Source organism: Dendrobates tinctorius, unplaced genomic scaffold (assembly GCF_039654945.1).
Source record: "Dendrobates tinctorius isolate UK_male_01 unplaced genomic scaffold, ASM3965494v1 ptg000044l, whole genome shotgun sequence".
Classification (NCBI taxonomy): Eukaryota; Metazoa; Chordata; class Amphibia; order Anura; family Dendrobatidae; genus Dendrobates; species Dendrobates tinctorius.
In genome coordinates, this window is record NW_027361712.1 from 8,020,001 (window position 1) to 8,043,047 (window position 23,047).

The window sequence follows — 23,047 nt, forward strand, 5'->3', positions numbered from 1 at the left end:
GCCCTTTATTTACAAGCGCTTGGAGAAAAAGGAAACTGCACACAGGTTGTGAGCAAGTGATTTTATCTGATATACTCAAACACTAGGCAATATTTTATACCATTTACAACAAATGTAACTCTATGTAGCTCATGTAGCCCCCGCCGTTACCCAGGCTCAAACTTTATTTACCATGTACCCAGAACATGTTGTTGCTGACTATTGAGAACATATATGATAACAAGTATAGTCTCCATGAAGAAGAGACTGATAGACTGCTGCGTCATGAAAATAAATTCTAGTAATGAAAGGCAAAAGGCAATTAAAGAATTAAAGGCAGTTAAAGGCAAACCATTAACCCTTCTATATCACTATCATTAAATTTTTCTGACAATGGTAGTCTACAAAACTGATATTTGTGGCACCTGATTGTGGCTCGGCATGACAGCAGATAGAGGTGGTGCATTTGGTATTAGGGCTCCCATCAAAGTGATCCTACACTGATCCCTCACCCACCTCGTCTTACTGTGATGTTCAATTGAAAGCTGTAAATGCTGTCCCAGACCCCCATACCTGATGCCTGCCTGATTGCAGCAGTTCCATGCTAAAATTTGTACTGTTGGTTCCTGGTGTCTTTCCCTTATTTGATTTGCTTTGACAGCATTTGGGACCATTATAAGATGTTGTGCATGCGTTTTTTCCTCCCATTGAAATGAATAGCATTCGGTTATATTCAGCAAATAATAATAATAATAATAAATTTTATTTTTATAGCGCCGACATATTCCGCAGCACTTTACATTTCAGAGGGGATTTGTACAGACAATAGACATTACAGCATAACAATAATCACATACAGTAGATTATAACAAATAACAAGAGGAGTGAGGGCCCTGCTCGCAAGCTTACAGTCTATGAGGAAAGAGGTAGACACGAAAGGTGGGTGGTAACAGTTGCTCTGATTGTATGGACCAGCCATAATGTTAAGTGTGTAACAGTACAGACACAGAGGGCTAATGGATGCATAAAGCATGTGGGAACATGATGCTGGGAACCTGGTTATGGTAAAACTTTTGGCTTTGCCACACAGGGATAGGTTAGGTTAATGTGTTGAGGCGATAGGCCAGTCTGAATAAATGCGTTTTCAGGACACGCTTAAAATTGTGGGGATTGGGGACTAATCGTATTGACCTGGGAAGTGCATTCCAAAGAATTGGCGCGGCACGTGTAAAGTCTTGGAGACGGGAGTGGGAGGTTCTGACTATTGAGGATACTAACCTCAGGTCATCAGCAGAACGGAGGGCGCGGGTAGGGTGGTATACTGAAACAAGGGAGGAGATGTAGGGTGGTGCTGAGCCATGGAGGGCTTTGTGGGTGAGGGTAATAAGTTTATACTGAATTCTGGAGTGGATGGGTAGCCAGTGTAATGACTGGCACAAGGTAGAGGCATCGGTGTAACGATTGGTGAGGAATATGATCCTGGCTGCAGCATTCAAGACAGATTGGAGAGGGGAGAGTTTGGTAAGAGGGAGACCGATTAGAAGAGAGTTACAATAGTCGAGACGAGAATGAATAAGAGAAACAGTAAGAGTTTTTGCAGAGTCAAAAGTAAGAAAAGGTCGAATTCTAGAAATGTTTTTGAGGTGCAGATGACAAGAGCGAGCCAGTGATCGAATGTGGGGGGCAAAGGAAAGCTCGGAATCAAGTATGACCCCAAGACAGCGGGCATGTTGCTGGGGAGTAATAGTGGAACCACACACAGAAATAGCATTGTCGGGTATAGGTGCATTAGTAGCGGGAGGAAACACAAGGAGTTCAGTCTTTGACAGGTTCAGTTTCAGATATAGTGAGGACATGATATTAGACACAGCGTTTAGACAATCGCCAGTGTTTTCTAGAAAGGCTGGCGTGATGTCAGGAGAAGAAGCGTATAATTGGGTGTCATCAGCATAGAGATGGTACTGGAAACCAAATCTACTGATTGTTTGACCAATAGGGGCAGTGTACAAGGAGAAGAGGAGGGGGCCTAGAACCGATCCTTGAGGAACCCCAACAGTAAGGGGAAGGTGAGAGGAGGAGGAACCGGCAAAAGAAACAGTAAAGGAGCGGTCGGAGAGATAGGAGGAGAACCAGGAGAGAACGGTGTCCTTGAGGCCAATGGAATGGAGCATAGTGAGGAGGAGCTGATGATCCACAGTGTCGAATGCTGCAGAGAGATCCAAGAGAATTAGCATGGAGTAATGACCATTTGATTTAGCTGTTAGCAGATCATTAGAGACTTTAGTGAGGGCAGTTTCAGTGGAGTGTAAAGAGCGGAAACCGGATTGGAGAGGGTCGAGAAGAGAGTTTTCTGAGAGATAGTGGATAAGACGGGAGTGGACCAGGCGTTCCAGGAGTTTAGAGATGAAGGGAAGATTAGAGACAGGTCTATAGTTAGCGGCACAGTTTTGGTCGAGGGATGGTTTTTTAAGTAGTGGATGTATGATGGCATGCTTAAATGAGGAGGGAAAAATACCAGAAGAGCAAAGAAGAACAAATTAATAGACGAATATTGCAAATTCGGCGATTGTAATCCAAACCGAACATGGAAATATTCGCTCATCTCTAGTGGTATTCCCACTTTCCAGATGCACTTTATCATGTACTGAATAGTTTCAGCATTGACACCTAAATTGCTCTATGGCAATCCGCATATCTGAAAATGGTCTGAACTGAGACTGAAACGTCATATATTTTCGCTGTGAATTGAAAATAAATCATCTTATTCCTAAATCAATTGGGTGACAATTTCTTCATAGATGTGATGTCTAAATGAGACCATAAGCAAAGTTCAAATGACTGTATAGAAAAAAAAGTCAGATTTTCATCCAGAAAAAAACGGACAATTTTTCATTTCTATTGTCATTCGTATGGCATTTGTTTTCATACATCAGTAGTGAATACAATTTACAAGACCACAAATAGTTTCCTATGTAAAGAATTGCATTGTATGCAAAAGAATCACATGCTATATGGTTGTTCTGTATGATATCTGATTTTTTTTCTCGCACCCATAGACTTGAATGGGTGATTTTCATCTGAAATATGGAAAAGAGTAATGTGGACATTCAGTCCATGTTGAAAAACAGTCATCAGGAAAGCCCTATTCATTACTTTCTGTTTATATGATGCAAGTTAAAAGAAAAAAAGAAAGTGCCACATAGGTTGATATTGTAAAGTAATCGAACGCTGCCGTCAGCTGATTATGAGACCTTACATCCAGCACTCAGTGCACGAGTGATGCCCGCAACGTTCCCTGCACTTTAGTCCCCTAAATACTGCAACTGCAGCATTTAGCAGGCATCGCGACATCAACGCGGATGCCTGATCGCTGCCATGGTGATCTAATGTAACCAGGCTCTAGCAAACTTGTTAGATCATGCTCAGTGCATTACATTTGCCACGCTCAGAATGACCCGACTTATAAAACTGTCCCACCAGTTAAGCCCTTCAGTGAACACTGTTAAAAAAAATAAATGACAAATAAGGCAAAAAATTATGCTTTTTCATCACACAAAATGTGGAATAAAACGAGATCAAAAAGACGAATGCAACTCGAAATGGCATCACTGAAAATGTCATTTTATCAAGCAAAAAAAAACCAAAACATACAGCTCAATCAGTGGAAAAATGAAAAAAGTTATAGCTCTCAGAAGAAAGCCATGCAAAAATAATTGTTTTTTCTATAAAATAGTTTTTATTGCATAAAAGCGCCAAAACACAAAAGAAAACTGTATAAATGTGGTATCACTGTAATTGCACTGACCCGAAGAATAAAGCTACCTTACCAATTTTACCACACCTGGAACAGCATTGAAACAACAAAACAGAAAGCAATTCCTGAATTGCTGATGTTTGTTAACTATGTAAAAATGCAAACATCAACTCGTCCCACAAGAAATAAGCCATCACATGACTCAGTCGGCAGAAATATGGAAAAATCATAGCTATCTTTATTTTTGCAATAAAAGCGTCTTTTAGTGTGTGACAGCAGCCGAACATAAAAAAACAATATAAGTATTGTATCTCTGTAATCACACCGACCTGAAGAATAAAGTCGCCATATCACCACACAAGGAACGGCGTAAAAAAAAATTAAAACCAATTCTTCACCTGTTGTTGATTTGTTCATTTGTCTCCCAAAGATTACTGTAAGGCTCGACACATATTTATCCTGCACTCTGCGCTTAGCACTTACATCGAGTTTCTGTGTAAATCTCTGAACCACCTGGCACAATGTTCCCTATAATGAAGCAGATGGAGGCACTCTGGATGCTGTTGTGACACCCCAGAATCCGGTTGTCACAGTGACATTACCTCCCTCTAAGAGGTGAATTCATGCTTGGAGGCAGAAAGGGGCCCCCCATGCCATGTAATAAATTTAATCACAATTTCCTGCTGCAAGTCAGAAAAGGGAGATGCCTTATAAATTCTGGCCAGCAGAGGGGGTTGGTGAGTCAGCTAGAAATCAGCTGAGGGGGTTGTCTTGGAAACGAAGCAGCTGTGAGCTGTGAGGAAAAATGATGACAGTTAAACGTGAGGAGGTGAGGTAAAGAGATCTTTCTGGAAGATCCTGTGAGATGAAGACAGGGAGCTGATCTGTGAAGAAGGAATAGGACAAGAGCAGAGACTGAGAGACTCTGGGGAAGCTAAAATACTGCATATAGCAGACCCCTGAGTGAAGCGCTAATAAAGAGAAAAGGGACATCAGAGTCCTATGCTGACAGGAACCGTATGCCCTGATAGCCGAATCTGAAAGTACAGGGGATTGTAAATTCCTGTGCACATTGAACACCTGAGGGCATGGCAGCGGATAAGGAGCCCGGGGCCGACGGTGAAGAGAACGGTACCCGTGGAATAGGCTCACGCTGACAGCCGTACAGGTTAGTGAAACTATCACGAATAGAGGGTCGCAGCATAGTTATATACAGCGGAGACCCACACACAAAGCGCAGAAAGGAAGGTCCTAAATCCCCACCTGGCAAGGTGGATCCCCTGAATGCCTCCAGGCGAGCCGGACTCATTCCATCACCTGTATGTGGTACTCCGGACTGCAACCTATTACCAGTAAAAGGTAAAGAAACTGCACCTCTCTGTGTCTTTCTCTCATTTATCTGCACCCGAACGTTTACAGCCACTTTTACTATTTATTTAACATCTTTGCCCTGGGACTACAGTCCTACCTGTGGAGGGCTACAACATCATAGCTGTGCCCAACATCCATCCCAGAAAAGCAACACCACAGCGCTGGTCACCTCTGACTAGAATACCACAGGTGGCGTCACATATTTCACCATCTAATAAACTTTCTCTTCATTTTTACCACATAAATACCACACAACTCTCCCTTATTTTATTACTGGACGCCTCTGGGCCACGGACCGGGTCGCCGCCGTGACACCGTACCCCATGGAAGTCAACGGGCCCGGTACCAAGTACCCCCAGGCCCCGCGGGGCGCTCCACTGTCTTACCTATGATCTGGCCATGTCCGTTTTTTTAGGCGTGCATATGTAATGCAGGTACCTGGATGCAAGGCACAGAGATCACGAGGAGGAAACAGTCAAGGGTTGTTAGTGAGCAACTTCGGGAAAATGACTCTGTAAATACGCCTCAGGCATTGTAGTCACCTGAGACCCCATGTCCATCAAGCAGTGAATGCCTTGCCCATTGAATTTAGCCCAGGTAATAGGTCTCTCGGAGACAATATCCTCAGAATTTTCTCTTCCACCCTCTGAGGCTCAAAACCCCACGGTATGCTCCACAATCGTGGTGTGCATTAGTTTAACAGGCAGCCCACCCATCTCCTCCTTTCTCGATTGCCACAGTCTCTTTAAAAATGCCCACTTCCACTGCAGGTCCAACATTTTCACTCGCATTCCACTGATGGGCTATGTATGTGTGATGGGGTCCGTAAGGAGCGACTTTCCCGCTCTGACCTCCTTTCACGGGGGGGTCGGGGGATTAGCTGGGGGGTTGGCGACAGGGGTCCCGTTAATGCTGCACAGCTCACGTAGAATGTCCCGAATTTCTTGATGTATTTCCCACACCCAGTCAGGCTCAGTACATGTTGACTCAGGGGTGACCACTTCATGACTCCGAACCGCAGCAGTGAGAAAAGGGGTCTCTCTCTCCAAGACTCTTGCTTCAGCCCCGACCTCAAGAAAGCCTAGACCGGGAATCAGGCACAGGTGTTCCTTTAAGATCTATTTCAGAGATTGATCCTTCAGTCCAGCAATTAGTTGGTCCCACAGCACTTCATCTAAGGGACCCAGTCTTGGGTCTTCTTGGTGAGATGGGCCATCACTTCCTGCAATACAGTAACATACTTAGCTATGATCTCACTTTCACCCTTAGATCCGCTGAAACAACTGCATACGGAGGTGCCCTAGGTCTGTGGTGTCACAATGCATATCCTCCAAGATTTTTATCACCTTTTCCACAGTGTCACGATCCCTAGGTGGGTGGTACATAACCATCTAACAGGCCTCTACATCAAGGGTCAGGAGGGCTAACTCAGCCTGGAAGGAAGGGATTAGGGGATACTTGCATAGCATGCTTTTCAGCCTCTATCCAGTCCCACAGCAACGCGCTGCTCCCCGTGAACTTGGGAAAGCTGCTGAGCATAGCCCCCAAGGGTAAATTTCCCTTGCTGGGCTTGGTCACAGACTGGTCTGCCATCTCTGTGCCTGAATGTTGCATTCTGCCGACTACGCTAAATGTAAGATGCCCAAGCAAGGTAGTCATGGGTGAGCTTTGGTCTCCACTTGCTCTGGCATCCTATAAACAAGGGGTGTCTCAGTCCTGGTGTGCTGCTGTATGTATGTGGTGCTTCCTACTTACTTCTGGCCTGCCGGCCTCTTCTGACTCTAGGAATCACTCTTCTGGAACCAGGGCAGCAAACAATCCAGGAGACAAGTTGTTAATAAAGCCAAACTTTTACTTAGAGATTGGCAGTCTGAACACTATTGATGAATACTCCCATCAGCCCTGCCTGCTTTTGCTGTTCTCGCCTGAGGTAAACTTTTTACTGCCAGTCATACCTGCCTGCTCATGCTGTCATCTGACACCGTGGAAGCTGCAGGGCTTCGACCAGTGGTGATAATCTTACAGCCAATCAGAGCCACTGGTGTTTCTCGTGCTGTCATGCAGATGACAGCTCTGGAAATGCCCAATGTTTGGGGTACCGAACCCGAACAATAACAAGGATTTCCTGGAGAAGTCGGAGTCTGAACAGTAGTTTCTTGGTGCAGATCTCGAACTTTACTGTTCTGGCTTGCCAATCTCAATTGCTCATGTCCATGGAGTTACTTTGCCAGCAGTTTTTTTTTGTTGTTCTTGCTAGTCCGCTAATGTCTCTTAGTTTATGCTCGAAAGTATTGAGTCGGCAGTTTCCAAGCAGTAGCAGCCCAATGATTGTATGTCACTTCTTTCAACCATTTTTGTGTTTGTGAACCCTGAACCAGTTTAAATAAGTGATATAAGATGAAACATGTCCCCAACAATGTCATTTGTACATCGCTGTGCATTTTTGTTTCATTTTATTGCGTGTGTGGCAGTTCAACTCACTCAGCGGTACACAGAGGTAGAAAACAGGAACACTGTCTCTTTAAATTATTATTATTATTTCTTTATATAGCACCATTGATTTCATGGTGCTGTACATAAGAAGGGGTTACATACAAATTAGAGATATCACTTACAGTAAGCAAACTTACAATGACAGACTGATACAGAGGGGAGAGAGGACCCTGCCCTTTCGGGCTTACATGCTACAGGATGGTGGGGAAGAAGACAGTAGGTTGATGGGTTGCAGCAATTCCGGTGTTGGTTGAGGTGATATCTCTGGTAGTGGTGAGGAGGCAGCGGGGTCATTGCAGGCTGTAGGCTTTCTTGAAAAGGTGGGTTTTCAGGTTCCGTCTGAAGGATCCGAATGTGGTTGATAGTCGGACATGTTGGGGCAAAGAATTCCAGAGGATGGGGGCTATTCAGGAGAAGCCTTGGAGGCGGTTGGGTGAGGAACGAATAACTGTGGAGGAGAGAAGGAGGTCTTGGGATGACCGGAGATTACGTGAGGGAAGGTATCAGGAGATTAGTTCAGAGACATATGGAAGAGACAGGTTATAGATGGCCTTGTAGGTCAGTATTAGTAATTTGAACTGGATACGCTGAGGGAATGGAAGCCAGTAGAGTTGAGCGATACCGTCCGATACTTCAAAGTATCGGATCGGAATGGATCGGCCGATCTTAAAAAAAAGTATCGGTATCGCCGATTCCGATACCGGAAGTCCCATTCAAGTCTATGGGACTTCCGGTATCGGAATAAGAAAAATCCTGTTTTTCCCTTGTACAGCCTCTCTGGGGTCTGTACGGGCCTTTCGGGGGGCTGTGCCGGCCTGCCAGGGGGTCTGTGCAGGCTCCGGTGGTCTGTGCCGGCCTGCCGGGGGGCTGTGCAGGCTCCGGTGGGCTGTGCCGGCCTGCCGGGGGGCTGTGCCGGCCTGCCGGGGGGCTGTGCAGGCTCTGGGGGGCTGTGCAGGCTTCAGGGGTCTGTGCAGGCATCGTCCGATGGGACTACAAGTCCCATCGGGCAATGCCTGCTACCATGACAGTGATTGACACATTAGCCAATGATGGGACAGTAGTAGTCCCATCATCCGGCTAATGTGTTGAATGTAAAAAAAAAAAAAATTACATGCTACATACATGCTACATACATACAACATGCATACTACATACTACATACATGCTACATTCATACTACATACATGCTACATTCATACTACATATATACTACATGCAACATACATACTACATATATACTACATGCATGCAACATACATACTACATGCTACATATATACTACATGCAACATACATACTACATATATACTACATACATACTGCATGCTACATATATACTACATGCATGCAACATGCATACTACATATATACTACATGCAACATACATACTACATATATACTACATACATACTGCATGCTACATATATACTACATGCATGCAACATGCATACTACATACACTCACTGGCCACTTTATTAGGTACACCTGTCCAACTGTGTGTTAAGACTTAATTTCTAATCAGCCAATCACATGGCGGCAACTCAGTGCATTTAGGCATGTAGACATGGTCAAGACAATCTCCTGCAGTTCAAACCGAGCATCAGTATGGGGAAGAAAGGTGATTTGAGTGCCTTTGAACGTGGCATGATTGTTGGTGCCAAAAGGGCTGGTCTGAGAATTTCAGAAACTGCTGATCTACTGGGATTTTCACGCACAACCATCTCTAGGGTTTACAGAGAATGGTCCGAAAAAGAAAAAAAATCCAGTGAGCGGCAGTTCTGTGGCCGGAAATGCCATGTTGATGCCAGAGGTCAGAGGAGAATGGGCAGACTGGTTCGAGCTGATAGAAAGGCAACAGTGACTCAAATTGCCACCCGTTACAACCAAGGTAGGCAGAAGAGCATCTCTGAACGCACAGTGCGTCGAACTTTGAGGCAGATGGGCTACAGCAGCAGAAGACCACACTGGGTACCACTCCTCTCAGCTAAGAACAGGAAACTGAGGCTACAATTTGCACAAGCTCATCGAAATTGGACAGTAGAAGATTGGAAAAACGTTGCCTGGTCTGATGAGTCTCGATTTCTGCTGCGACATTCGGATGGTAGGGTCAGAATTTGGCGTAAACAACATGAAAGCATGGATCCATCCTGCCTTGTATCAACGGTTCAGGCTGGTGGTGGTGGTGTCATGGTGTGGGGAATTTTTTCTGGGCACTCTTTGGGCCCCTTGGTACCAATTGAGCATCGTTGCAACGCCACAGCCTACCTGAGTATTGTTGCTGACCATGTCCATCCCTTTATGACCACAATGTACCCAACATCTGATGGCTACTTTCAGCAGGATAATGCGCCATGTCATAAAGCTCGAATCATCTCAGATTGGTTTCTTGAACATGACAGTGAGTTTACTGTACTCAAATGGCCTCCTCAGTCACCAGATCTCAATCCAATAGAGCATCTTTGGGATGTGGTGGAACGGGAGATTCGCATCAGGGATGTGCAGCCGACAAATCTGCGCCAACTGTGTGATGCCATCATGTCAATATGGTCCAAAATCTCTGAGGAATGCTTCCAGCACCTTGTTGAATCTCTGCCACGAAGAATTGAGGCAGTTCTGAAGGCAAAAGGGGGTCCAACCCCTTACTAGCATGGTGTACCTAATAAAGTGGCCAGTGAGTGTATATACTGCATGCAACATGCATACTACATATATACTACATGCAACATGCATACTACATATATACTACATGCAACATACATACTACATATATACTACATGCAACATACATACTACATACATACTACATACATACTACATACATACCACATACATACTACATACATACTACATGCTACATACATACTACATATATACTACATGCATGCTACATACATACTACATACATACTACATGCTACATACATACCACATATATACTACATACATACTACATACAATACATTCATACAATACATACATAGACATACAGTACATATAACATAGAGTAACATACTTACCAATACTTGTCACATTGTTCCCCGAAGCCATTGTCTTTTACGGAATAAATATTAACATAACAAACCACAAAAATACTCACCCACGATCCGAAGCAGTCCACGAGTGTGTCCCACGCAGCAATGGCATAAAGTGAGACTAGGGACTTTTTTTTTTTTAAGTGGCGGAGGAATACAGTGCGGAAGGATACCTACCTTCCGTCATTGGATTCCTGCAGCCCGTAGAGAACGGCAGCAACAGCTGATGCTGCAGTTCTCTACCCAAGATCGTCGTGGGACACACTCGTGGACTGCTTCGGATCGTGGGTGAGTATTTTTGTGGTTTGTTATGTTAATATTTATTCCGTAAAAGACAATGGCTTCGGGGAACAATGTGACAAGTATTGGTAAGTATGTTACTCTATGTTATATGTACTGTATGTCTATGTATGTATTGTATGAATGTATTGTATGTAGTATGTATGTAGTATATATGTGGTATGTATGTAGCATGTAGTATGTATGTGGTATGTATGTAGCATGCATGTAGTATATATGTAGTATGTATGTAGCATGTAGTATGTATGTAGTATGTATGTGGTATGTATGTAGCATGTAGTATGTATGTAGCATGCATGTAGTATGTATGTAGTATATATGTAGTATGTATGTAGCATGTAGTATGTATGTAGCATGCATGTAGTATATATGTAGTATGTATGTATGTAGTATGTATGTAGTATATATGTAGCATGTAGTATGTATGTAGCATGCATGTAGTATATGTATGTGGTATGTATGTGGTATGTATGTGGTATGTATGTAGTATGTATGTGGTATGTATGTGGTATGTATGTAGTATGTATGTAGTATGTATGTAGTATGTATATGGTATGTATGTAGTATGTATGTAGCATGTAGTATGTATGTAGCATGCATGTAGTATGTATGTAGCATTTTTTTTTTTTTTTTAACATTTAACACATTAGCCGGATGATGGGACTACTACTGTCCCATCATTGGCTAATGTGTCAATCACTGTCATGGTAGCAGGCATCGCCAGATGGGACTTGTAGTCCCATCGGACGATGCTTGCACAGACCCCCGGACATCAGCACAGCCCCCCGGCAGGCCGGTACAGACCCCCACAGGGTGCACAGACCACCGGCAGGCCGGCACAGCCCCCCGGCAGGCCGGTACAGACCCCCACAGGATGCACAGACCACCGGCAGGCCGGCACAGCCCCCCGGCAGGCCGGTACAGACCCCGGGCAGTCCACACAGCCCCCCGGCAGGCCGGCACAGCCCCCCGGCAGGCCGGCAGAGACCCCCGGAAGGCCCGAAATGACGGCGCATCATGATGCGCACACACCGCGCATCATGATGATGTCAGGCTGTCAATCAACTGAACTTCCGATTCCGATGCCGACTTCCGATATTGAAAAAATATCGGAAGTCGGTATCGGAATTACGATACAGCAAGTATCGGCCGATACCCGATACTTGCGGTATCGGAATGCTCAACACTAGAAGCCAGTGAAGAGATTTGCAGAGGGGAGAAGCGGAGGAGTAGCGAGGAGAGAGATGAATTAGTCGGGCAGCAGAGTTAAGGATGGACTGGAGAGGTGCGAGGGTGTTAGCAGGGAGACTACAGAAAAGGATGTTGCAGTAGTTGAGGCGGGAGATGATGAGGGCGTGCACAAGCATTTTAGTAGATTGAGGGTTGAGGAAAGGATGGATTCTGAAAATCTTCTTTTGGTTTAATATATAGATGGCATACCCCAAAATGAAGGGAAAAGTAAACACTGCCCTTTGGGCAAAACAGGAAAACAGCAAAAATACAAAATGCTGTAACACAGTCCATACATTTGCAGCGACTTGCCCTCTCTGGAGCAACCCAGGTTCAGTCTTTCCTCCTCAGGACAGAAACCACTGGAGATCCTCTCTCCAGCCATACTGAACAAAGACTGCCTTTGGAGTTCAGCTACTTAAGCCCCAGACCACTCCCTGGGGTGGAGATAAGGTGTACAAATGTGGCACCCCTGAGGCTCAGTCGCCACAGAGGTACTGCACCTCCTTCTGGGGTGTGTTGCCCCACCATCCAGGTAAGGTGGAGGCTCCTCACCACACTTCAACACCTGCACCCCATACCACAAAGTAGTGTAGCAAAGCAACTTCGACGACTCCCTGCTTGGAGTGTAGCAAAGCACCCATTGGTGGCTCCCTGCTTGGAACACGAAGCGTGCTGGGTGGTAGATGGAGCTGAGTGACATTAAAGAGAGCGGGAAGAGTTTAGGTGGAGAGCAGAGTTGTTGTTCAGTTGGAGAGAAAAGAAGATCCCCACAGAGAGGGATAGATGGATGGAAGTGCTGCAGCAGATCCCAGTGATCTGGGTCTGCTGGCAAAGGAAAGGAAGAGAGAGAGAGCGGCATAGACTGAAATCCTGATCTTCCATAGAAAGAAAGATTAGTACGGAATGTGAGGAGTAAAAGAGAACAGAGGACTTGGGTTAGAAGAGAACCCTTCCTAGAAGTTCTAAGTGCAAGGCCGGGGCTCGGTCCCCGAGGTTGTATGGATACTAATGGTCCTGCAGCAGACACTGGAGGAATAGAAGTAGTGACCGCTTTATTCCCACACAAGACTTGGGGGCACAACAGCAACTGGATAGTGAGCCAGGACTTAGTAGCAAGAAGTCCCCGAAGCAGGCTACAGCTGTCTGCCGTACAAGTAGCGTTCATAAGAACATCGGACAGGAGGAACTCCAGTGTAACTCTGTACTAGGAGTACTTCATTTAAAGGCGCTATAAGAGGAGACGTTCAGAAAAGGCACATATGTTGGCGGCGTGTTGGAAAGGAGTACTTCATCTTGCCTGGAGGTTGGCTGAGCTCTTGACCCGGAGGACACGGCAAAGATGCAGGCACCTGTACCTGCAACAGACTGTGAGTAAAGCTTTGGAACTACATGCCCTGGTGTCCTCCACTTATTCCTGCACCAACCTGTCCAGCACTGCTACATCCCTTGCGCCCGACACTACACCATCTAAGTGTCACTTCACCTACTCTGCCCTGGGACTACAGCCCTGCCTGTGGAGGGCTATAACGCCATTGCTGCACCACACATCTGTCCCAGAGGATCTGTCTGCAGTGTCGGCTTACATCTTCATTGCTGAACACCACAGGTGGCGTCACAAATCACTTATAAACTTTATTCCCAACTCAACCCCTTTTACATGGGTGCCCAGGGCCACGGACCAGGTCACCGCTGCTGTGACATTCCCATCTGACAGACAGACCCGGTACCGAGTACCCCACAGCCCTGGGAGGGCGACCCATTTTGGCGTCATGAACAGGATGATGAGACCCGATGCCATTCGGTTCTGTGTGCCTAGGACTCAAATCGTTTGAAAATGTGCAGAAGACCCAATTTAATAGATAGTAAAATGAACGCTAAAAATGGCCGCTGGCGCGGTGAAGAAGGGCGTGACAATATGGGTGGTCCTAAGAAAAGACCGCGAACTGTCCTGGGTTTCCCCTGTCTGAACTTCTATGCGACAGCAACTTGGCCCACCCCCCGAGGGGTTCATATACTGGCCTGGTATGGAGGAGTAGGAAAAAGACGCCACCCTCAGAAGGAGGGGCGAGAGCCGGTGGCGGGAAAAGAGCCCAGGCAGGAAGAAGAACGCCAGAACGCCATATTGGAAGGAGAAGGGAGGAGGCCTGCGGAGCGTGAGGAGGTTGAGCTGAATCTCCCCGGCGCTCCAACCCGGCTTCCAGGATGAACTGTCAACAGCTGGAGGAGGAGATTGCCCGGTTGACTCACGAACTGCGGCTGAAGCAGGAGGCGCTATGGAGGAAGAAGTGGCAGCCCGCCCTGGAGGGGCCTACACCTGCGGTACCCCAGTTACCGGTACCTGCCATCGCTGCACTGGATCTCCCCTAGGCAAACCCTGTAGAGCCTGCGACCGCTGCAACACCACCGGCTACATCCCCTGCAATCTCTCCGTTACTACTGCCGCTGTGTGAAGTGTTGGGAGCTGAAGCGGAGGAAGAGGAGCTCTCGCCTGGACCTGACGCGGCCGCACAGGTCCCACCGGAGGCCCCCGTGGACTCGGAGCCGCCATTTGCTCCACCCCTGCCGGCATCTGGACCCGCTACCCCAGTGGATACCCCTGCAGCTGCCCACCATCTCAGGCCCGCACCGAAACCGCAACACCGCCGGGAAGCACCAGGTATGCCCGTCGACCCTGAAGTTAGGGAAGCCACTGGGTGCCCGCCGGGTACAGCAGCCGGACAGGTGGTGCTGGACTTGGTTTTGGATCGGGATATCAGTCCCTGGGGAGAAACACCTGAACCCCTGACAGTAGTGCCATGGTCCACAGGGGTAATAACGGTTGTCACTCCTAAGACAAAAGGAAAAGAAGAGAGTAGAAAATGTGAAAGATAACAGAAAAGAAATGTGTTACTAAAGCTGATAGTGAATTTGCTTCCATAGCACTTTAAATTAGGTAGCATAACTTTAAATATAGATAGACAGTTAAATTGTTTGCAACGTTCAAGAATGAGTGCCTCTCATATTGAGAAGACTAGATAAGAACTGATTGTTTCGCATTACAAAGTGTTGTATGTTCCTGTATTGTCAACTTTGTTTTCCTTGCAGCCCGCGGATGTGCTGTGTTTAATGGGGGGTATGTGGTGCCCCTGAGGCTCAGTCGCCACAGAGGTACTGCACCTCCTCCTGAGGTGTGGTGCCCCACCATCCAGGTAAGGTGGAGGCTCCTGACCACACTTCAACACCTGCACCCCACACCACAAAGTAGTGTAGCAAAGCACCTTCGGCGGCTCCTTGCTTGGAGTATAGCAAAGCACCCATTGGTGGCTCCCTGCTTGGAACACGAAACGTGCTGGGTGGTGGGTGGCGCTGAGTGACATTAAAGAGAGCTGGAAGAGTTTAGGTGGAGAGCAGAGTTGTTGTTCAGTTGGAGAGAGAAGAAGATCCCCAGAGAGAGGGATAGATGGATGGAAGTGCTGCAGCAGAACCCAGTGATCTGGGTCTGCTGGCACAGGAAAGGAAGAGAGAGAGAACGGCATAGACTGAAATCCTGATCTTCCATAGATAGAAAGATTAGTACGGAATGTGAGGAGTAAAAGAACAGAGGACTTGGGTTAGAAGAGAACCCTTCCTAGAAGTTCTAAGCGCAAGGCCGGGGCCCGGTCCCCGAGGTTGTATGGATACTAATGGTCCTGCAGCAGACACCGGAGGAATAGAAGCAGTGACCGCTTTATTCCCACACAAGACTTGGGGGCACAACAGCAACTGGATAGTGAGCCAGGACTTAGTAGCAAGAAGTCCCCGAAGCAGGCTACAGCTGTCTGCCGTACAAGTAGAGTTCATAAGAACATCGGACAGGAGGAACTCCAGTGTAACTCAGTACTAGGAGTACTTCATTTAAAGGTGCTATAAGAGGAGACGTTCAGAAAAGGCACATATGTTGGCGGAGTGTTGGAAAGGAGTACTTCATCTTGCCTAGAGGTTGGCTGAGCTCTTGACCCGGAGGACACGGCACGGATGCGGGCACCTGTACCTGCAACAGACTGTGAGTAAAGCTTTGGAACTACATGCCCTGGTGTCCTCCACTTATTCCTGTGCCAACCCATCCAGCACTGCTACATCCCTTGCGCCCGACACTACACCATCTAAGTGTCACTTCACCTACTCTGCCCTGGGACTACAGCCCTGCCTGTGGAGGGCTATAACACCATTGCTGCACCACACCATCTTTCCCAGAGGATCTGTCTGCAGCGCCGACTTACATCTTCATTGCCGAACACCACAGGTGGCGTCACGAATCACTTATAAACTTTATTCCCAACTCAACCCCTTTTACATGGGCGCCCAGGGCCACGGACCGGGTCACCACTGCTGTGACATTCCCATCTGAGAGACCGGCCCGGTACCGAGTACCCCACAGCCCTGGGAGGGCAACCCACAAACTCCCATCCACTCTTTGGTTGTCAACAAAAGCCCAGCCCATTATGTAAATTAGCTGTTAACCCATCGCAGCACTTAGTGTGCTGGAGGAAAATCTCTGGGTTTCACATCACTAAGTGTAGTGAAACATTTCTCCTCTCCAGAACTTTACCAGTTACTTTGTCACAGGTGCTTTTACAGAGCTACAGCCTTCATCTTGATGAACAGTAGAGGTCCTGCACAAGGTTAAAAAATAAATAACATACTTACCATGCTGTTCCCTGTCTGATGCCCAGTACTCTGTGCCTCTTGTGCACCACATCTCCAGCTCTATATTCACTCTAGGCTGGGGCTTCTTACTTGTGTTCCCCATAAGATCATAAAAGAAACCTTTGGAGGTCCTTTTTAGCATTTAAATACTTTTCTTTTTATCTGATTTCCACCAGACCTGGGGTTGGTATATTAACCTCAGTTATAGGGGAAATCTAGCTTCCTGGCTGCAAAACAAAAGTGATTGGATGTCCTTGGACCCAGCAGCTCCTGCTTCCTATATCCAGAGATGATATGATGGCTGAGTTTGGAGGAGTAAGCACCGTTAGTCATTCCTATGCTCTGTACACATCACTTTTTCATGGCTGTTTATACTGTAATTGAGAAAGCAGAGACAGTAATGAACCCTCTCTCCATTCTCTATGGGGAGTCCCACTGTGTTTGACAGCTAGCTCCCTCGCTCCTACAGATGGATGTTTTAGAACATCCTTGCGAAGCAGAACGTGGACCGGCCAGAAGTTTATAATCTGTGTTGTCTGGAAATGGTTAAAGTACAGATTCCGTATTTATTTCCTTACACTTTTTTCTATAACCAATATCTTTATAGTCTATTGTTTAATAAGTGTATTTTAAACATTAACATAGGAGTAAACTTAACACTATGACTACAGTGGATCCAGATATTTCATATGGCTGCACTGCATTCCATTGGACATATGTTGCAAAATACTGTTGACGTGTCTTTATAGCAATGTAAGAAAATACTGGAAATTATTTTACTACATATTTTACATTATTGCTTAATTTCGACCATTAAGCATTTTACACAGTCACTATGATAATCATGCGGCTTTACCCTCTGCCACAAATATTTTTCACAGTGATGTTTTGGGAAGTAATAAATATGTATTATGAAATCTTTATGAATCAATGACAGCATCTTCCTAAACATTGAAAAAATGGAATCTTGAATTAATTATTTACTTTGAATGTGGGAAACAGTTTCCATGCATTAATGCTGCTTACTGTGCACATTCATAAGACAGAAGTTGATGTATCAACTCTAAACAAGCAAACTTTGGACTACTGGTATTGAATTCTACTAATCTATCTTTTCACTTAAATTACTTTTTTTTAAATTCAAGTAATATGTCCTATAAATGTTACCTATTGTGCTGGGTTAACGCACAGTTACTGTAAACCCTTAAGTTCCAGCTCCAGAGTCCACATAACAGAGCAAAGTATCTAAAAACCTTCTTGAATGGTGTGATGTGCTCACGTCTAAGGGCTCATTCAGACAACCGTGCACATCGATCTGAGATCAAACTGTAATGCTTCATGTACAGTATTTCTGAGGATGTCCCATCGGGTCGGGAGAGAAGCGGTCAGTTCATGCATTGCGGTCTAATCTCGTACCAATATGCATGGACATCTTAATGAGCCTTCAAGCTCTTAGATAATGAGGCTAAATTGAACAACATACAAACAAGATATCTCTAAATTTAAGTGAATTTGGCCAGTCAAGTATTGTACCTCCTAAAGAATAGCACATTGTCAAAAAGAAAAGCTGTGAAATGATTGTCAAGATTGAAAGATAAGTATTTTGGAGGCTGTTTACCCTTTGTCTGATACAAATGAAATATGCCTTCAGTGTCAGGAAAAAATATGGAAACTTTTTAAACCAGTGAGGAATTTCTTGTATTCTTTGTGCTAGATTTTGGGTTTATTTTGTCATTTTTTTTAAAGTTTTTAGACACAAAAATGACACTTTTTTTAAGCATTTTGCATCAAGTTCATCATGTCATTTTGAGCACAACAAAACAGGCGGATCTCTCGGATATTTAAAGGTTTTGCCACTCCAGTAGAGCTTGGTGTAAAATTGGAAAATCAGTTCTAGACATAAGTTTTAGCCCTAATGATACTCAAAATGTATCAATTATTATGCAATGTTTTAATAAATTTGGCACAAATAACTACAATATAGCTAGAAGCAAAAATGATCTAAAAAAATCCTCACCTTATAAATTCTCTTCAAAATGTACAAACACTAGAGATTATTGAACCCGAACTGCAAAGTTCTCTCTCTCTTCCTCTCTCTCTCTCCCTCTCTCGTTTGGTCATCTCTGCTTGGCTTTAACGTAACTTTATTCTTTCACGAACTATTTACAAGTTTATGACCACTTATAAAATGTATTCAAAGTCCTGCCCATTGTGTTGGATTGTCAATGCAACCCTCTTCTCCCACTCTTGACACACTGATAGCAACACTGCAGAAGAAATGCTTGCCTAATTGGGTTAGATACCTTGTAGGAATGCTCGGACTTGACACCTATAATGTGGTGGTTGCTGGAAAAACTCAGGGAACATGCCATCTTCAGTGCATAAAGAGGGCAACACATCATCATGTAGCAATTTCAGATATCCAGTGGCATTGAGGTTTCCATTGATGAAGAATGGCCCCACTATCTTTGTACCCCATATACCACACCATACTATCAATTATGGGTGTCAGGTCCGAACATTCCTACATGAACAGTTTCCTGGAAAGTGGATTGGTCGTCGTGGGCCAGTTGAATGGCCACCAAGGTCTCCCGATCTGACCCCCTTAGGCCTCTTTCACACTTCAGTTTTTTGCATCAGTTATAATCCGCCAAAAAGGCGGACAAGCGGATCCGTTCTCAACTGATGTGAACGGATGGCACAGGATCCGTTTTCAGACGGATCCTGAAAATGAAGAAATTTAAAGGAATCGCTGGCCGGGAAGGAGAGAGAGAGAGAGAGAGAGAGAGAGAGAGAGAGAGAGAGAGAGAGAGAAGATTTTTTTTTTTTTTGTCCGGCACCCAGAAAGAAATTCGGGTTAAATCAGTGTTTGCAGGATCCGCCAGAGAAAAAAACGTTACAAGCTCCGTTTTGAAATTTTTGAGGATGGTGACGGACAGCAACTTTTGGCGGATCCTCACAAAAAACGGATGCAACGGACAGCAATCCGTCACAATCCGCCATTAATGCAAGTCAATGGGAAAAAAACGGATCCTCAAAAAAAATTTGAGGATCCGTTTTTTTTTAAAACCTGGCGGATTGTGACTGATTGTAAAAAACGGAAGTGTGAAAGAGGCCTTAGACTTTTATCTTTAGGGTCATCTGAAGGCAATTGTCTATGCTGTGAAGATACGAGATGTGCAGCATCTGAAACAACAGATACTGGAAGCCTGTGCTAGCATTTCTTCTGCGGTGTTGCTATCAGTGTGTCAAGAGTGGGAGAAGAGGGTTGCATTGACAATCCAACACAATGGACCTAGGAATAAAATGTCAGGAACATTATGTAAAAACACAGTGTCAAATAAGATTGATTGAGATAAACGGAAACCAAATATTTTGTTATTATTTCAGGTCTAGGCTTTGGAATACATTAACTAATATTTATGGAAGTTGAAAGGATCTAAAATTGAATGGCATGGTTTGCAAACCATGTGTAACTTCCGTTAGTGTAAGAAAAAGAAAGGGTCCAAATGGTAATCCTGAAGGTCCTTGGTTGACAACTAAATTATATAGTTGTACACAAAGGAGTAGACTGTTCTTTAGTTAGTACAGAAGTGTTAAATGTATGTTGTTGAAGACAAATTGCCATTTTTTTTACAATAACTGTCTCAATTTACATCTAAATTAAAAAAGAATTAGTGCTTTGCATTGTTAAAAAAGTCCTGACTGTCAAGTAGTACACGTATATAAGACAAGGTTGCAAGAGAGAAAGCAAGAAATAAAATAAATGGAAAATAGAACTGAATACTGTATATTAGTTAAAAGTTGGGCAAACATTAACTGTATGGATGAGACTCTAATTATCCTTATTTTTATTGTATTATTTACACTCTAGTTAGTGGTCAAGATTATATGTAATGTCCTGAAAGGACAATTACCACCTAGGATATTGTAAATGTCTTGTCCTGGGTGTAAATTTGGATTGCTGTTGGATATCTCTGCTGAAGGGTGGAGAATTACTAAGATAATTGAACATGGCTATATCAGAGAGGATATGGGATTTGGTTCACTTTCTGTTAGATTTCAACATTATAAGGTATTTAGATTACATTATATACCTGTGGTTCAAAAAATTGTAGATAACTTATTGTCATGACTATGCTGTAGGGTATCCCGGGATCAGGGGCTGCTTCCCTGTCCATAACGCTAGGGGGCACCCTAGCTTTCCCTGCTCTCTTGATTACTTCTAATGGTGAAGATGCCGGGGCCACATACCTTCCCTTAGCTTTTGAATCCGCCAACAGTCTGTACCCTTCTCCCACCCAGGGAAAAGGGGAGTAGTAGTGTACCATAATACACCAACCAGAGTTAACAAGATAATACGAACAGGGGTAATGGAAAATACCAAACATACAAATATACACACACTTATAATAGAGGTAGGCACCAGGGAGTGAAGGATAGGGTTAAACCAAAGTAGTAGAAGAAAAGGAATTATCACACACTCAAAACCAAGCAACAGTCATAGCTAAATCCACCAACTGCCTACTCAAATAACCACCACCAACAACCTCCAAGCCATGCAGCAAAGGCTTGCTCTGACGATGAGTGCTAGCCAGGACCCAGATTATATAGGAGATGGGAGTGGCTAATAGTGCTCAGCTGAGAGCTTAAACGCTCCAAGAGCTCGCAATAGAGCAGATTAACCCTTGCACTGCCCAAATAAATATACACCATTTAATATGATGGTGAAGTACTTCTGTTCAGCGCAGAAGTAGGAGAAATCAGTTGCTGTGGTCTTCTGGCTCCTCTCTGTCGCAGTAAACCCGTGACACTTAGTGAGTGATATTGAAGGAAGCAAATTGTATCATCATAAAGACACAATGTACCATTGTCTTTTGAATAAGGAACAACATGACCATATACTGCAGTAGCAAAGCTACATATCCTACAGACAGGATTTAGATTGTAAATATGGGAAATTTGTCAGGAAAGGGATTAGATTGTGGATGCTTTTGTTATTGTGAGAAGAATGAGCCTTTGGACAGAAATGTTAAGTTAGTGCACAAAATAGACCCTAATTGTTTAAAGTATGTTGATAGATGGAGAAGGGGTATGGGGTCACAGGGAGACAATGTAAGTCAGTGTGGGAGGTTGGTGAAGGAACTTGGTAAGTGCAGTAATGTTGCAATTCTTGTTACTTGTGGTTGATGTTGTGCAACCTGCATAAGAGGTCTATTTCAAAAGCTGATTGATACTTCCTTAACTTAAACCATGTACCAAGGTATTGGCCATACTGAAGATAGCTATGAAAATGTGGAAGATGCCCCACTTAAGGTGAAATAAGATAACCACCCACCTTAGTGTCAAGAAGAAGATGGGTTCCTATACTTTGGAGCTAAGAAGATGACCATCAATTATGACAGTATTTGTGAAAACTCACAGAAGCAAGATACTCGAAGAAATGATGAAGGACTAAATAATTAATAACAGGAAGGAATGCTATAATAGTTTAGTTTTGATTAATTGTATAGTCTCTTGATCATGAGGAATTCATTAGAACATTCACTATATTTGATTTTGGTTCATTGTGTGATGTTTTTTGCTTTACTACATGCTTATGCTAGAAGGGTTCGATTAAAGTCAACATCTGGAAGGGAAACATAAGTTTCAAGATATAAGAAGACAGTTTCCTATTGTTTTTTTTTATTCCAGATTTATACTTCCTTCACTACCTTCCTGCACTAGGTTAGATAGTACATGCTATGGAAAGTTAACTGATACTAGAGTTGAAATACTACATCAATAAAACTATTTAAATTGTTGTAAATGATGTATCTTGGGCAGACACTCCTGCCACTATCCTCATTGAGGTGGTCAGAGACTGTCTCTTTGTACGCAAGAATAAAGCTTTGATCTGAAAGCAGATGTTTCCTGTCTTCAATTGGTAGAGAAAAAAATCTCTTGACATGATGACACTTGACTTCGCCAGCAGATCGATTAGATCATCATCATGTGGGCAGCATGGTGGCTCAGTGGTTAGCGCTGCAGCCTTGCAGGGCTGGGGTCCTGGGTTCGAATCCCACCAAGGACAACATCTGCAAGGAGTTTGTATGTTCTCCCCGTGTTTGCGTGGGTTTCCTCTGGGTGCTCCGGTTTCCTCCCACACTGCAAAGACATACTGATAGGGAATTTAGAATGTGAGCCCCATCGGGGACAGTGATGAAAATGTGTGCAAACTGT

The 23,047-nt window shown here is 44.5% G+C and overlaps 1 long non-coding RNA gene across 1 annotated transcript in view; it reads left to right on the forward strand.

Moving 5' to 3' along the window:
- Positions 1 to 22,576, forward strand: part of LOC141089232 (uncharacterized) — a 53,468-nt gene extending 30,892 nt beyond the window's left edge. The window contains exon 3 of the long non-coding RNA XR_012232216.1: positions 22,089 to 22,576. This is a non-coding gene — a long non-coding RNA (uncharacterized lncRNA). The remainder of the gene's footprint in view (positions 1 to 22,088) is intronic.
- The last annotated feature ends 471 nt before the right edge of the window (positions 22,577 to 23,047 follow it).